We start from the raw sequence: 18467 nt of genomic DNA, 5'->3' as shown, positions 1-18467 counted from the left end.
TGCTTAATCTTCGTTAAGCATGAGGCTAATACCTGGGCTTGCGCCATGAACATCTGGCCCTATGACTGTGTCATGCGGAAGGTGCCAAGGCTACTTTGGAGATGTGGTGTTTTAATGGAAACCAGTGACAGCGTGGGGTCCTGCCAAACCTCTGGGACATCTAGAAGCTGCCGTTCTTCTCAAAATAAGCATATTAGTTAATGCCGCTTCCTGCGCAATCAGGTTTCCTGCGGTCTGTGCCAAAACCAGACTTGCGCCATGGAACACTTGCAATCCCGTACGCTCGTACTGACAGGATGAAAAATGATATCTGGACTATGTCAATAAATTCTCAGATCATACATGAACAGTTAGGAAAATTTGCCTCTTTGGTCTATGAGGTCTTATGTTTTGAATTATTTCTGTTAGGCTGAACTATGAGCATGAACTTCTGCACTTGTTTCATACAAATTCGGCACTAGGTGAAAATTCATGAGTATTATTAGGCTGAATTTTATTTTTTTATTTAGAAAGAGGGCATGGAATAAACGTTTGTATATGAGCGCTTCAGCTCAACTAGTCAGAGCATATGCGTTATGCACCAGGCCAAGGATCTGACTTTAAAGACCCCATGAAATAGCTTGACAAGTGCAGATTTATTTCCTGTATGCACATATTTCCTGTAGAGTGAAACTGTCAGCTTTCGGAATTAAAAATTAATTTACAGAGAAATTGATTTTGAACAACAACTAAATAAAATAGTAATAACTAAAACAACTAATAAATTTTTTCCAAGAGAGACCTACTGTGAGCTATGAGGTTGTTAATCGACTGTATATGCTTTTGTTGAAACCATCAGCCGCATTATTTAAACGTATTGTTTTTAAATAATCGTGCTCATCAGTGGAATTCCTATAGTGAATGCTTCAATTGTTGTGATTCACCTTGTGACTGGTTGGTTTGGTTCATGGGCCACTGAACTCTGTTCAAACAGCAAGTACTGAAAGACTCTTCCTTTAAACAAAATAGTCAATAGCCTTAAAGTTTACATCACAGCCATATTTTTTGAGCCATCATTGAGTCAACTTAAATTTCTATACAATGAGTATTCTAAAAGCTAAATATATGTGAATGTGTGATTTCTGCCACAGTGAATTACACAAACACTTCTTACTAAATGATCGTGCAATTTATAAAAAGTTATAAATAACTTTTGAAATGATCAAAGTCCAATTTAAAGATCCACTTGAATCTCAGAGGACAGACTTGAATGGGAAAGATGCTTCTGACAGCCATAAACTATGATTTGCTTCTTGTTATGGCTAGTCGGAGCCAGCTAACATTAAACATGATTGGATTAGCATAAATGCACATGTCTGAAAATGATTTGTCAACTTTTAGGAATACAGTAGCATAAGAATGACTTCAAAGCTAAAAGACATGGACTTCAGGCCACAAGACTTAAAGTGTGATTCAATGGGGCCTTGAAGTCCCAATGAATGGGGGGGGGGGGGATTGATCCAACTGAATAAAAGAAAAAATCCTATGATTCATGTTAGGTGTAATAATAGTCTTGCCCTATCCATGTATTAAGACGAGATGAGAGAATGAATCATTGGGTCCACTGAGATCATTCGGAGATGTCAGGTTATGTTCATTAAGACATGGAGGGGTGTCCTTGGTGAACCAAACCCCTTTGGCCAGTTTCTTCACTCAGGGACAGATATGGATTGAGCTGGGCAAAGAGGACAGCCAGACATCCCTCGGGTCAGACCCAGCTGCCAAACATGAAAGGTGTGTCTCCACACATGGGTCGTTTGTCTCAGGCAGTTCTCTGGACGCCTCATTGGAGAGAGCAAGGACCTTCATCTCTCACCATCACAGGACCTTACCACAAGGCCCCATGACAGATGACCCATAATTCATTTCAGCGTCACGTTAATGGCCTTGAGTTGTCCGTGGTAATAGCACTCTGTGGGTCTAAATGACAGTGGCTTCAAGAACAGTGCTGGCCGTCCGTTTGTGTATGAAGGTGGTCACTGTTAGACTGACAAGCTATATACTTCATATCTCATATTGCTGAGGAAAATCTATCCCAGGATGCTGATAAAAAACGTAGTGAAAAAAAATCTATCCAAGATGGTGGACAAAACTACAGACATTATAATTCTTGTCAAATGTATGCTCTGTTTCTGTTTAGTTTCTGTGTTCCTATTTTCTTTAGTTCCCTAGTTATGTTGCATCCCAATTCACATACTATCCGTCCTAAATAGTATTTGAAATTAGAATTATTGTGTCCCAAATCGTAGTATGTTGAAATGAGTATTCCAAAGATACCCAGATGGTCTACTTTTTCCAGTTAGAATTCAAAGTGTAGATCAATGCACAGTCTTACAGCTAATATTGCCCACAACCCATTTCACGTTGGATGAGGATTCGATTAGAACTACAAACACAAATAAAAAGTGTTAAAAAACTGCAAACATGGCGGGTTTGGAAGTCTGATGGTTAAGAGGTTTAGATAAAGGTGTTTCAGTGATTAATTATCAGTATCTAACCTGACGAAATATTTATTCAATGTTATCCACATTATATTTCATCTGCAACAACATTGTGAACTTTTGTAAAGATATGTTTGGTCATTAACTTTTAAATGCATCATTTTGCAAATTGCAAACACACAAGGAGATTCCTCCGCATGAAAGACCCATGACTGGCAAATCAACGTGCTACTACATTTCTCTCCGAAACAGTAGAAATTTAAATTAACTTAAATGTGAAGGATTTTAACTGTGACAAGATGATTGACAAGGCAGTTTAAACGGTGACAGAATGCACACAACTAAGTGACAGAGCTGTCCGATAAAGACGCAATTATGATGAAGTCGTATGTCCCAAAGCTGTATACTCTTTTGCTACACACTCAAAAGTATGTACTTTTTCTGCACAAAAACAGTACATATTTTAGGGCATACAGTAAGTAGGCAAACTGGGACGAATTTTATGTTTCAGAAAGGTGCTCAAGAGGCCAGCTCTACAGAAGACTCTACTGATGTCTCTAATGACTCTACTGTCAAATCAGCATTATGTCACAAAAGCGTTGATTTGGAGGAAGACTGAGAAGGTGCCATCTGGAGTCAGGTCTGCTGTGTTGCTACTTACGTAGAGAGTTCAAAATTGTTGGATGCTCTCTTAAAAGGCAGCTGTCTATGTAAGTAGTAGAGAGAAAAGGAGTTCAGGTTTTGGAACAGAACCATAGAAGTTTCTCTTTTCTTGGCCTGCCCTACAGGACATTTAATACATATACATTTTCATCTAAACATTTGTCTAAAAATCAGTTTCATCATTGCAAAATCTAGTTCCATGGCCAAAGTACATAATTTCCAGAAATGATGCACAAATACCTACCACATTCATGGACCTCTTCAGTGTTTCAGATGTGGATTTGTTTGTATCTTGGCCCAGAATTTCTAATGACCTGAGGGTGTGATTACATTTGGTAAGCCCCGTCACCTCATTGAGTCCATCCTTTGTTTAGATTCACTGCCCATAAGCAAACAAGATAAACTGCTAATTGAAAATTGCATCAGCTGAAACGGATGCTATGGGCTTTCTTCTCATCACCAATCAATTTTATATCACTTGGCCCAACAGGCCTGTTTTGCACAGCAGGCCGAAGTGCACTATAGTGAAAGCCTAACTGAAAGTAAGGTTTACGATATGGTAGGGCTGCACGATTATGACAAAAATCATAATTGTCGATTATTCCCTTGAAATTGTAATTAATTACGATTATCACAATTTACATTGGATGACGTTTTGAATAGTTTGGTCATGGGACCCGCATTTCCTCATGGTCATCAAGCCACCTTTTTAGGAATTATAAAGGCCTATTATAATAAATTTGTTTACACAAAAATTGTTGACACACACAAGTACTGTCCCCCTTTACTTAATATACAAATAAATTGTAAGAATATGACTAATACTAATAAATAAACAGTAGGCTTACGAGGTTAAGCTATTAAATAGCCGTCCCAAACTAGTTTCTTGGTATGAGCCACCACAGTCATTTAAAAATATACAAAATAACCAATAGGCCTTTATCACAACACAATAGAACGCCGGAAGTAGCCGCGAAGCAGTGTACAGCGTCTTCCGGTTATTGCATTCACCATGGCTTAATGTTAATTATCACTGGACTACTTCGCTCTCGCGTCTCCCAAAAGTTTCATTTTTGTTTTGTTTTCTTGATTCCATTTGAATGGTTTAATTAAATTGTTATAACCAATTGTTTAAAATGTAATGATTTAAGCAAAAAGTTCTTCAAAGGTTAAACCAAACTTTTATTTTGACGGGTTGCCGTGTAGACCTTCTCTCTGTGTTTTATGATGATAGTTTCTCTCAAATGAAGCTAAAAAATGCTACTGAAGTGACTCTCAGAGCGGCTGTGTTGATGAAGTGCATTAATGTTAATAAGTAAGGCTGAAAAAAATCGCGAGCGTCATGCGTGCCTCAGTGTGTGTGTGTGTGGGGGGGGGGGGTAAATGAAACGCGTCGGTGCCATTCATTCATAGAGACACGCAGAACATGCACGATTAGTCTTTATGCGGTTTAATATTGAAAGACACTGGTCTATATCGCGATTTTATTTAAGTTTACTGACCTACTTTTCATCTAAATGTGTAACTAAGTAACCACCGGAAGTGCGAGTACACTGCTTGGCGATTTCGAACGTTCCGAAACCAGGAAATGAGATAAAGGCCTATAAGTGGCATTTGGGGGTTATGGAAACTACAGTTACCATGGTGATACTACAATACTTAAAAGAACCGTTAAAGTGAGTGCCGGCTACGAGCGCAGTATAACGACTGACAGGACATGAAATTTCGTTTTCCTGAGGTGAGAGACTTTTTATTTCGTATCAAGTTATGAAAATAACGATAGAATAATGACACTGACAAATAGCCAGACAACATCTCTTTTTTCTTATTTAAAACTTAACGAGGTTGCATGCGTGTAGTTTATTTTGCACTTTATATAGTGAAGTGATATACAGCGCGCTCCGCCGCATTTGCGCGTGCAATTGAAGAGTGCGTGCTACCGCAGTGTACAGTGGCTGACAGGACAGGGAAGTCCGTTTTTCTGAGGTGAGAGACCTTTTGTTTCAGTTACACTTACATCTCTGGTAGTTCCTATTGTGCTGGGTTCTCTGAAGTAGTCGTGGTTCGCCTCTCACAACGTAACATGCTCTAAACACACCACGCAGAATAATGTAAGCAGCTTTGTTTTGTAATCGCGGTTTTGAACGATTACGTAATCGTGACATCCGTAATCGTAATCGCGATTAGAAATTTGATTAATTGTGCAGCCCTACGATATGGGATTATCAATGTGGTTTGCATGGCGCAGATTGTCACCATAAGACCATTATTTTGTGTCAAATTTTGCAGGCAATAAAGATCCATTGTGTATTGTCAATAGTGTATCAATGTATGAAGCACAGCTCACACAGAAGTCACTGTCAAACAAAACAGCTTCCTGTTGGTCAATAAAGCTGTGACTGACTTGAATTCGTTGCGAAATCTGCATGAGGAAATCTTTCACCCTCACACAAAATTCCTGACTGCATGGATTTCTATTGAAATGATTGGATTGCCCGTGAAAATTCACCAAACATTACATGGGAGACGTCTTTATGAAAAAAAAAAAAAAAAAAAAACTCTCCATTCTCCATTGATGTAGATTCCAAAGTAGCCATTTTGGGTGTGTGTTTTTTTTTTCAAGCAACATATAAATTATACATATTTTGTAATATTATTCTAGGTGAGCATTAAAAGTGTGAAACTGACGTGCATTTTTCCCCGTCTGCCCTGTTTGACATGATAGTCTCTTGTGAATGGCTTCTGTGCCATGTGCCAGCTGAGCAACTGCCATTGAGATGAATGGGAATGCTACGGTTTTATTTCTCCAGGTATTTTAGACCTTCTATGAACTGCAAAGTAGGGCTGCAGAAATCCATTGCAAGAGAATAAAATATCCAAAGAATGTGAGCCTACTATAGGGGAATAAATGTGGCTCAGAGCTGATCAAATCCAAGGTCTCCATTCAAACGTTCCTGAACATCTATTCTATAATCTATTATTTTAGCCTATAATGAAATGAAAACTTGCTGCTGTGGTTGTTTTTGATATCATGAGTAGGACGTGGGCTGTCTTCACATGTAACCAATCTGCTCTTCTTGCAGTTTAAGCACACCATGCTTTTCAGCACGCGGTGGAGAAAGCAAGCTCTTATTAGAAAGAGCGGCCTTGGTTTTCAGCAGTGTAGGTGGACTCCCACGGTCCATCATATTCAAGCAAGCAGCTCGGATTTGAAGGAGCAATAACGCTTTTTTAAAGCCTCATACATTACATATGCAGGGAAGATGCTTGGTTTTTATTAGGCCATTAACTGCTCTGGCAATATACACCAGCAGCAGAGAAATGGAGAGATTTCATCAGGCACTTCTACGATGGGGTGGTTTAAATACAGAATACGGTTCATCTAAAATGTATAATATTGACCCGATTGAAAAGTGCTTTTTCTTCCAGAATCCTTAGAGATTCACCCCACACAATGCTATTGTACATCTGGATAATAGGGGCCACGTAATCTCAAAATTACACGAGACAGAGATGTAATTATCGTTTTCTACATCTGCAGATTCTTCAGGGGTGTGACACAGCAACCTTTCATATGGAGAATGTCGCTTGTTCACATTATGTATGAGAAAAAAAGCCTCCCCTTGCATAATTGATTCAATGAGACTTCTTTGGCCTATAAAAATCTGAATCTTAATATGCGCAAATACTTGTTTGTAAAACAATGAGTATTCTAAAAGCTCAGAGGGGAAACCTGGCCTCCGTGGTTCACCCCATTTATGTGAAGGACAAAGGCAGTCACGTCGCGCTCCTCCTTTTGTGGAGAAAGAGAGGCTCAGGGGAAGTTCCCTGAGGCGTCCCTCAATCTTTCAGACAGGAAATCATCACAAAAAGCATGTCCCCATGGCGATTCCCATGAAGCTTGAAGACTATTGGCCAGTTATAAATTCAGCCCCAGTCAACCACGTCAGGCCACAATATGAGAAGAAAAGACATGGGGATACCACCATTTCACATAATAATCAAACTGTGCCCTACATAACAGTGAGACGCCCTTGTTGACATAGAGGTGCTTGACCTATGGTCAAGCTCTGCCAAAGAAAATTCATACCGGATTCATTCATTCTTTCATTAAGGCATTAATATGAGCCTCCACATTTCTGAAGTCATTTCTGCCACTAGTGTCATATCAAACCAAAGTACCACAGGGCAGTAGACTGATATAGCACACAATATTTGGCCATTTTCTCTGCATATCTGATTGGCTCATTTGCAGATTAGTCATTAAAGGGACACTTCACCCATTTGCATTAATCTTTGTATCGTTAGAAACCCAGTCATATTTTTGAATGGTCGTGCATTATTCCCTCATTTTCCCCTGAGACGGGAGAAATACGGATTTCAGTGTTGCAGTTCCTGCTTATAATGATGTAAAAATCGTAATTTTGCGTCAATCTAAGGAAGCCCCATTTCTTTGTAGAGGGGTTGAGACTACAAACACTCGTTCCTCATTTTCCAGGGGGTGGGACCCATTCACACTACAGACCTATTACAGATCAGTGGGTGGGACTTCACGTGCAGAAACTAAAAGCAATATCCGCCATCTTGTTTGGAAGCTAAGCTAACAGGCGCTGTGGAGACAGATGTGATAAGTACTCAATATGATATTGAAGAAGAGGATTTCGAAAGTCTGATGCTCGAATCAGATGTTCATGGCTATCTTTACGACCCGCGATATAGCGAAGAGCAGCTGAGGCTGATGGAGGAACAGGAGGCGGCTGCTGCGGCTTCTGCAGCCGAGGCAGAAGAGCTGCCTGTAGTGGACGAGGACTGGTGGACCCGGACTGGCTCAAGCTGGGGCGGACTGGTGGTGCCTGTGCTCTCACTGTGTGCCTACGGACACAGAGATAGAGTCCGTCTGCTGCAAAGAATTTCAACAATGCCAATTTCTTCTGGGCGAAATCTCTGAATCAGACGAGGACACGGACGTTTGTGTTGTGAAAATTAGTGGGAGTGGCTTGCGGAGCTGTGCAATGTGGTGCATTGTGGGAGTTGTTGTCTTCCATACAAATGCGCCATTTTCACACCAATGTCGCTCACCACAGATGCATTCGGAATATTGCATACAGTAATATAAATTGCAAAGACAAAATCCTTTTGTGAGTATGCTGTTGACTTTATAGATTGCTTGCTTTTGTTCTTCTTCTTGTGGTTCGCCAAGCTGAAGAGCCAATCAGAGTCATTAAACAAGCTCAATTGCACGAAAAGCTGCCAACAGGGTTCCAACTAGTGCAAACGGTGTTGAACACACTGCAAACTCTAGACCAACAGATGCTCAAAGACAGCCCTACATTGGATGATAGTCAGCCACCGGATTGGTGAAATGACATTAAAGGACCGTTTGAAATGAACTAGGTCTTTAAAAATTGTGAATAACATGATAAATGATGACAATACACTCCTGGGCAAAAAAATGGGACAAGCCAAAAATGGCTAAATATTTAGTGGTCTTTTAATGGTGTTAACCATTTGAATCACAAATCATTGGTCAGGAAATTAGCAAGAATTGCACAAATACTGTAGACAAAGCACAGAATAGCCTTCCCCAACTTGCAGACTGGTTTTTCCAAGAATAAGAGCCAGTGTTGTTCCACTCAATGTTAATGGCTTCAAACAGTTCATGAGTAGATGAAAAATGTCTCCCAGTTAATTGAGTTTAATCTGAGACCAAATATTCACTATAGCAGGGTTCCTCAAACTCGGTCCTGAAGGGCCACTGTCCTGCACAGTTTAGCTCCAACCCTGATCAAACACACTTAGCTGTGAATTTCTAGTGATCCTGAAGACATTGATTAGCTTGCTCAGGTGTGTTTGATCAGTGTTGGAGCTAAACTCTGCAGGACAGCGGCCCTCCAGGACCAAGTTTGAGGAACCCTGCACTATAGGGTTGAAATCTGAAATCTGGAATCTGACCAGGCCAAAACATGAGCTGGGTGGACTTTTTCTCAAGCCACTTCTAAGTTGTCTTTAGACTCTGATCAGGAGCATTGTCTAGTTGAAAAATAGCATCTGATCATTCCTCTTTAGATAACAACTTTTCATTTGTGGAAAGCAAGCCATTCTGCAGTATCCCCATGTACTCCAAAATATTAAATGACCTTTCACAGTGAAGTAGCTCATCAATACCAGCAGCTAAAAAGGCTCCCCACACAATTACACTCTTCCACCATATTTCTCACCAGATTTTCAAAGACACCGCTTTGGAGCACCACCATGCAACTCATGTTTTACCATGATCACTCTACACAACTTCTCATATTCTGCCAAAAACTTCTTTCTGCCTTTGATGTGTGTTTTTTTTTTTTTTTCTGAGACAGCAATGAATTTTTAAGTTAAGCTAAATTCCTGACCAATAATTTGTGGTTAAGGCAATTCAAAATTTAGCGTTTAGCCATTTTTTGGCTTTTGCCCCAGAGTGTACACTTCATACTTGTATTTCATATACACATGCATATAAATTAACCCAAAACCTTATTCAGGGAAGTCAACATTTGAATGCCATAATCGTCTCTACACATTAAACGGCAAAGTATTTTAACATCGAAAAATTACACACGTCACCTTTTAAAATCCACTGCTTTTTTTCCAGACTTTTACAACCAGCCATAAAGTATGATTTTATGTACTTTCCAACAGCTCCAGATCAACACACACGAATGCAAATGAGAGAGAACCAGCGGGGAACGTAGATCACAACCGTCATGTGCGTGTGTGTGCGTCATAGGAGAGATGGAGGCTGGAGTACTAATCACTGGAACGCAGGCAGTTAACAGCCTGAGAGTCATCAGGAATGACCCATCTGAAAACTCCATTACCCAGATGGCTCGCTGCTCCACCAGGAGCCTGTAGGGAGTAGATGTTGTTTTAGCATTGAATATAAATGTAGAGGTGGGTGGCTCAAAAATGCTTCTGTGATCCAGGGCGTCTATTTCAAAAGTCCGGCATTACGGCTTTGATCCAGCAGCTAGTCTGAGATCTGAGCGCTTGCCTGCAGGTGCACCGCAGAGATCTATGAAATCAGAGGAGAAGCAGGAGGGGTGCGGCTCACTTCCACACTCCACAGATCCAAAAAATGGAAAACTCAAGAGAGCGCTCTCATATTTCCCAGCTATCTTCCCGCAGTGCAATCAGAATCCTTTAAGAGCAGCACATCATATATTTACAGAGCTGGATGGAGATGCCTTACCTGGAGGCCTCCGGTGGAGCAGGCAGGAGTTAAATATTAATTGTGAGTGATTCATCGCCTGAAGCCTGGACAGGCCTGCAGCTCAGCTCCAGCTGTTGGTTGGCCCTGGTCTCCTTCCAGGCCTGGCAGCCATAGCTTGGCTCGGGCAGCAGAAGCCACACATCAGGGTGTCAGTTGGAGCCAGCAGACTGTGTCACCCATGCTGGGGAGGCAATGAGGCAAGGAAGCCTCCGCCACATGTGCGGGGAGATCCGAGGGCTAATGCTGGGACCCGATCAACTTTAGAACGAGCGGGTGAATCGCAACAAAACTGTCAAGAACTTGTCCAAGTCACATTTCACAGCAGAACAGGACAAAAAAGTATGTACTGCAGTTCTCATTACTGCAACACAGCAAGTTTTACTCTATTAATGTAAATAATCGAAGTAAAGATTTAAAGGCATAAACAATACTATTTAAGTAATTTACAATATACTTTGAAAAATATAAACATTGGGGATATGTATGATGGAATAGTTGATGATACCTAAGAAAAAAGAAATATTGGTGGAAATGTCTTGTGCTAAGAAGCCATCTTTTCCCTTTTTTTGTCTATGTATGTATTTTAATGCATAACTGTTGTTATGTTATATGTTTGTATTAGCAAAACACTAAGGAAAAAAATTCCATTTGTGGTCAAAAAAGAAAAGTATTGCAATGCAATATATATATATATATTTATTTATTTTTTATACACACACATACATACAACTTCTGATTCATTGGTCACTATAGGTAGAATTGCAATATATATTAAAAGAAATTGGAAAAAAATAAGAAATACCAGTTTGCATAATGAGCTTTTTTTTTATTTGTACAGCTAAAAGTAACTGGAAACAGATAAATCCAGAAGAATGTAAATATATACATGTATACTGTGTTCAGTTAAAAAAAAATTTATTCATTAATTTCTTTTCTTTTATTGGCATTAAGTGATCTGAATATGTCAGAAATGAGTTTACTTTTGTTAAGTTTGTTTAACAAAAGACCACATATTAATCATCTTGACAAGGTTTCAATCACAAACACTTTCCAAGCCTACTGTCTGATGCACCTGATATGAATGGATTGGAGGCTGGAATGAATAAGTGATCGTATAGCGCAGCCCCTGAGGGTGAACACCGAGTCTATCCTCCGTCTTGTTGGGTCACGTGATGTGCAGGATGGATCTGTGACAGAGGGAGCAGCCAGACGGTAAGCCCACAGCTGTTCCTTTGGCCTGGACTCAAGACTTAATGTAGCTTGCCCGATTCTTCCACTTGGAGAGAACCAGCCGTATACCAAAAAGACAGTGCTGGATAAGAAGAGAATGAGAGCAACACTATATAGTGCACCAAAATGTTTCAAAACCTCAAACACAGGGTTCTGTCCTACATAACTTTACAGTGAAATGGACATTTGAAGTACCATTATGTAGGCAAGTAGGTTGCCTTCCTAAACAATCAAACAATCCAGACAGACTCAGTTCTGTTCTCATTCTACAGATCTGGATAAAAATGGTGTGTACGTATTTTGGCAATTTGCTTCAAAATGATTGAAAAGAGTTGTATGTTTGTTTCTTATTCAATGTTTAATGCTAAAAGTAAATCTTGTTACAAAGAATATAATGAAAGTATGGTAACACTTTAGTTTAGAGTTCAATTCTCACAATAAACTAGTTATTGTTATTACTAGGATATTGGCTGTTTATTAATACTTATAAAACACATATTAATGCCTTATTCTGCATGACCATATTCTACATCCCTTAATCCTACCCAATACCTAAACGTAACAACTACCTTACTAACCATTAATAAGCAGTAATTAGGAGTTTATTGAGGCAAAAATCATAGTTAATAGTTAGTTAATAGTGGGAATTGGACCCCAATCTAAAGTGTGACCGAAATTTTCATTAAATGAACAAACTATATAACAATTTTTATAATGTTCCTCATACATATTTTCTCTTATTTAATAATATTAAGTGAGAAAAGGAATGATTATAAAAACTTGTCTAATGTCTTTTCAAACCTACTAGCCAAATAAGAAATGCGATGAAACTCAAATTCATCAGCAAAAATCTGATTTGATGACGATTCTTTACTAAACGATGGGGATCATGAAATATGAAATGCATTAATTCCATACCAGAAGTAGACCAGGGATCTAGATTCTGTATGATGGATTTTGGATAAAGGCCTGTTCAAACTCAGGATAATAAATATATAGTTATAAAAATCCCTCTAAATGTAAGAGAATAGAGTCAACCCCACAACTATAATGATTACGGCACAGAGGAACTATATCGTTGGAATTACTTCCACCATGATAATTCCAGCAGATGAACGATAATAAAAAACATTGACAGCTAATCAGAATCCATCCTGCTTTAAAGAGCTCGAGCATTTAAGGCTGCAGCGCGCTTATAATAAACAGAACGTTATCGTGCATTGGTGTGGACGCTAACACAGTTATAGTTACCGTTCTTGGTGTGAACGGGCCTTAAAAAATTAACATATAACAAACTTATTATTCTTGCTACCAGATCAATGCATTTTACTACTCTACCACACAACGTTAAAACCAACCCTATAAAACAAAGAGGAAAGACATTTGCAGCCTGACAGTCCCATTCACAGGAGCAAAATGACACACTTACTGAACGCCAAACCTCTCTCTTCTCTCTCCAACACCTTTCTCTGATCGTCCGGTCAGCTCATTCTTACCTCCCACCAGGCTGAGATGGAGAGAGGGGGGGAAATATCATACAGCATCTTACATTATCAAATAAAAAAAAAAAGAGCCAGGTCATGAATAATTGAGGAGATCACTTTCGTCTGAGACCGGAGTGAGAGTGCTCTCCTTGGCTTGTACCTCTACGCACAGTCTGGAGGCTAATTCACTGGGGATCGTAATTTATGGACAATTGAAGCAGCAGAAACATCTCTTGGAAGGCGACTGGGGGATCCATAGCAACAATCCTTCTGGGGCATATTAATCCCCTGCTTTATGTAGTGCTAAGTGTACAATAGTAATCAGTAGTGGAGCACAGGCCGCTGATCATTAAGGGAAAAAGCTATATAAAGAATTCATAATGGGATTAGCCTGCGGCGGGTGGAGTGCGAGAAAAAGGGAGAGCAGGAGAGAGAGAGAGAGAGAGAGAGAGAGAGAGAGAGAGAGAGAGAGAGAGAGAGAGAGAGAGAGAGAGAGAGAGAGAGAGAGAGAGAGAGAGAGAGAGACCAAATTAAATCACCCATCAAATTGCACCAAGGAATTTTAATTTACAGGTTAATGTTGAATTGTGTAACTAATCACAGCTAACATTTTCAGTGAACCAGTAAAAAAAAAAAAAAAAACTAGCCATTTTACTATCTTACACTACAGACCTGCACATTCTAATTAGGCAAAGCACTCTGCAGGCTTTTCAGAGGCCATCACCTGGCCATCCTCACTTATACTGTATGTTTGCTGTTACTACAATGGCCATACTATAAAAACTCTTTTTTTTTCAAGAATAATATGCTTGATGGAGCTCAGTCATTTAGAAGTAGGCCTACCTCTATAAATTATGGTTCTTTCAACTACAGTATGTAGAAAGAACAAAAAATAACTAGAAAAGTTTCTTTCGTGATGCTAAGTAGTTGTGGATGGTTACAAAGACATTGCTATTTGGTTGCTTGGGTGTTCTGGGTAGTAAGGTGGTTTCTTAGGTGGGTCAGTAGCTATATTTTTAGAATATCGCATAAACATTTGCGAATAAAGCATCCCATGCGTTCAAGAGAACAAAATTGTCACTTCCTTGGAAACTGGCACAAAATATCTGTAATTAAAATGGAAGATGCTGCAATTTGGGAAGCCACTTGCAGCACAAATGATTTGCGTCTCAGTGTCAGACGAAACACAATAAATGCTGTCATGTTCTCTTGCGTTCGAATGCTAGTGTTTGGAAATGCAATCATGTGAGACTCTTCTGGGAATTCAACCAAATAATGTAAAAAAAAAAAAAAAAAATAATAATAATATATATATATATATATATATATATATATATATATATATATATATATATATATATTTTTTTTTTTTTTTTTTTTTTTTTTTTTTTTTTTTCAACTAAATTTATGCACATTTATGCACATCTTTTTTTATGCAATATCGGAAAATTAGCATAAAAACAGTTGGATGGAAACATAGCTAATGACATAATGCTCTTTATGCTCTAAAACAACAACAACAAAAATGTAATTCATACATGATTTATATGATGAAAATGTTTGTAATTTCTGAATTTCTATTCACTTTGACATGTTTTGGGGAACAAAGTAAAGAATGTCAGGGTGATATATTTGGTATCTCAATATCATACATTAGAAAAAAGCCTCATTAAAACTAAAATGGTAACACTTTATTTTACAGGTCCATAATTATGCAGTAGTTAAGCATTAACATCCTGGTTGTTAATGATTAACTGAACCTATAGTAAAGGCATGTTAGCTATTATTTATGCCATAGTTAAGATTTAACAAACAAGTAATTAATAATTAACTGAACATATATTAAGGGCATATTAGCATTATTTACAACTTATCAAACATTTGAAGGATCAAATATTTAAATGATAAACAAGCAGAAATAATACATTAAGTAATGGTTGATTGAATGATGCATTTTAGGGTTACACTTTATTTTAATAGTCTACTTTAGACATTCTACTAACTTTAAGAAACTTTGCCACTTCATGTCAACTTACTCTAATGAGAGTATTAGTAGAGTATATAGAGGTTATGGTTAGGTTTACGGTTTGGGTAAACAAATAAAATGTACATGTACCTGCAAAGTTACTTATAGTCAGTAGAATGTCTGTTGTATATGTCTGTTGTATATCTACTAACACAATGAAGTGTTAGTAGATATTAATACTCTATACTTTAATACTCTAATGAGAGTTAGTTGCAAAGTTACTTATAGTTAGTAGAATTTCTAAAGTGTTGTTACATAATGTTATATTTCTGTGATTGACCATCTATTTGGTAAACTGAACAATATGAATCATTGTTTAATAAATTGCTAAAATTGTGTAAAAAAAGAAAAAAAGAAGAAGACAATTTTACCCACTGTTCTTAAGTGAAAAATATATCCACATTATTTGTTAATTTGTATGGCACTCATTTAGTGATGTTCAAGTTTATTCACCAGAATAAGCCAGTAATTCTAGCCAAGTTGGCGATATAATACACTACTACTAAAGACAATTCCTGTGTTTATGCTTAACTACTGTATAAATAATGTCTAATATTCCTTCCCTATATGTTCAGCTAATAATTAACTACTGGTGCTTAACTACCGCATGATTATGGACTCTTAAAATAAATTGCGACCAATAAAGGTATATATATATATATACTGTATATATATATATATATATATATATATATATATATATATATATATATATATATATATATACACCTTTATTGTTAATAATTTATTAGGGATGCACCGATATGAACATTTTGGCGGATACTAATAACCGATATATATTTGCAGATAAATCTAAATCCGAGTTTTTATATAATTTTGAGAGCCTGATTACAAAAACAAAAGTATCACCATTAAAATCTAAGGCCCCGTTTACAAGTACATGGCTATTTTGAAAAACGGACACATTTCCTTTCGTTTGTGCCCTTCGTTTACACGCAAACAGAGAATTCGCCTCTGAAAACGATTCTTTCTAAAAACTCTGGCCAGAGTGGAGATTTGGGAAAACTTTGTTTGCACGTTTGCATGTAAACTGAGAAAAACAGAGTTTTAGGCAGCGACGTCACAGAATGAGACTATTTTCGGGATTCTGATTGGCTAACGTGGGCTTGAGCTTCTCGTTACACTGCCACCTACAAGTTTGGCATGCTCTTGACAGCACATACACGGGTTCGTGTGCACGATGTTATTTTTGAAAACGAAGAGGGGTGAAATGTCCGTTTATGAAAATAGCCATCCACGTGTAAACGTAGCCTAAGTCCCAAGCACACAATTATAATAATGTTCATAACAGACTTGCGCTGCACATACTGTATTTTCCTTTTTTGAAGCGATTCCAGTCATATTTGAAGCAATTCAAAACCATCATGGTGAACAATGCGCGTCTGAAGTGTCTCAGCTGAAGGAAATAATACATTATTTATCGGCTTTAATATATCTTCCAAATTGTTTTATTGGGCCGATAATGATAACATTAGAAATGAACATATATCGGCCGATACCGATATGGTGGCTGACATACTGTATCGCGCATCCCTACAATTTATATACAGTATATAGATGGCCCTTATCAGATAATTAGTTTGGTTTAACGCCCCAAAATGTATTTGTATATGATATTTGTAAGAAATATTATTATTTTTATTAAAAATATATTTAAAACATTTTTGAAAATGATCAAGGCATGTACTTAAAACTTGATTTTTTATTTTCTTCATCATGGACACTCTCTGCCCCATATGTTAAAATCAAACTTTGCAGCATTACTGTCTCTGCCGCTCATGTCACTGCCAACTCTCACTGAAAACTAGATGTACCGCATCGCGGTACAAAATATGACCGCCGCTCAGGCCTGCACTGGCTTTCCACAAAAATAAATGACGTTGAGTAATTTGGCTGTATTGCATGTTTATGTATATACCTAAAAAAAGTAGTAGTATGTGCATGTCTGTCTGTGTGTGTGTGTGTGTGTGTGTGTGTGTGTGTGTGTGTATGTGTGTGTGTATGTGTATGTGTGTGTCTTTGTATGTGTGTGTCTGTGCGTGTATGTATGTGTGCGTACATGTGTGCGCGTGTGTGTTTGTGTGTGTGTGTCTGTGCATGTGGATTTGTATGTGTGTGTATGGGTGTGTGTCTGTGCGTGTGGATGTCAGTGTGTGTGCATGCTTGTGTTTGTTTGTATTCCTGCATGTGTGTGTGTGTGACAGTATCATCCTAAACCAGCAACCCTTCGCTCAACAGCACCATCTACAGGCCGATGAGTGTACAGTCACTAAATGTGCACATAAATGAATTTATTTTATACCCCCCCATGGATGAAATTCTACGAAACTTAGCAGAGGATACCCCCAGAGGATGTCAAGTTAATCATACACATGAAATATGGTGCAGTTCTGAACATCTCCACTGAAGATAGGGGCGATTAAAGCAGAATAATATTGCATTTTCATTTTTTATGGGAGGGGCGCAAATCACAAATGAGTGATTATGGGCTAGGTTGATGTGGGCCCTTAAGAGCAACATACCATAAAAATTTCTTCATCCTCAGTGCCACGGTTCAGGTAGTTATTTAGGAAAAACTGCATTTTTGGGTTTGGGGGGGGGGGGATAGTGGCCCCCGGGGACCAAATGAAATTTTTCCTTAGAAGTCTAGTGGGGCTACATGCCCACCAAATTTCATGTTCCCCGGTGTTTCGGTGTCCCTGGTATCGTTGACGAAAAATTTACGGGGGCCCCAGCGCAGGGGGGGAAGTGGCCCCCGGGGACCAAACGAAATTTTTCCGTAAAAGTCTAGTAGACCAACATACCATAAAAATGTCTTCATCCTCGGTGCCACGGTTCAGGTAGTTATTTAGGAAAAACTGCATTTTTTTGGGTTTGGGGGGGCCCAGCGCGGGGGGGGGAGTGGCCCCCGGGGACCAAACAAAATTTTTCCGTAGAAGTGTAGTGGGGCTACATGCCGACCAAATTTCATGTTCCCCGGTGTTTCGGTGTCCCTGGTATCGTTGACGAAAAATTTACGGGGGCCCCAGCGCGGGGGGGAAAGTGGCCCTCGGGGACCAAACAAAATTTTTCCGTAAAAGTCTAATAGACCAACATACCATAACAATTTCTACATCCTCGGTGCCACGGTTCAGGTAGTTATTTAGGAAAAACTGCATTTTTTTGGGTTTGGGGGGGCCCAGCGCGGGGGGGGAGTGGCCCCCGGGGACCAAACGAAAATTTTCCTTAGAAGTCTAGTGGGGCTACATGCCCACCAAATTTCATGTTCCCCGGTGCTTTCGGTGTCCCTGGTATCGTTGACGAAAAATTTACGGGGG

This window comes from Scardinius erythrophthalmus (assembly GCF_964197995.2).
Source record: "Scardinius erythrophthalmus genome assembly, chromosome: 21".
Classification (NCBI taxonomy): Eukaryota; Metazoa; Chordata; class Actinopteri; order Cypriniformes; family Leuciscidae; genus Scardinius; species Scardinius erythrophthalmus.
This window is presented reverse-complemented; position numbering follows the sequence as displayed.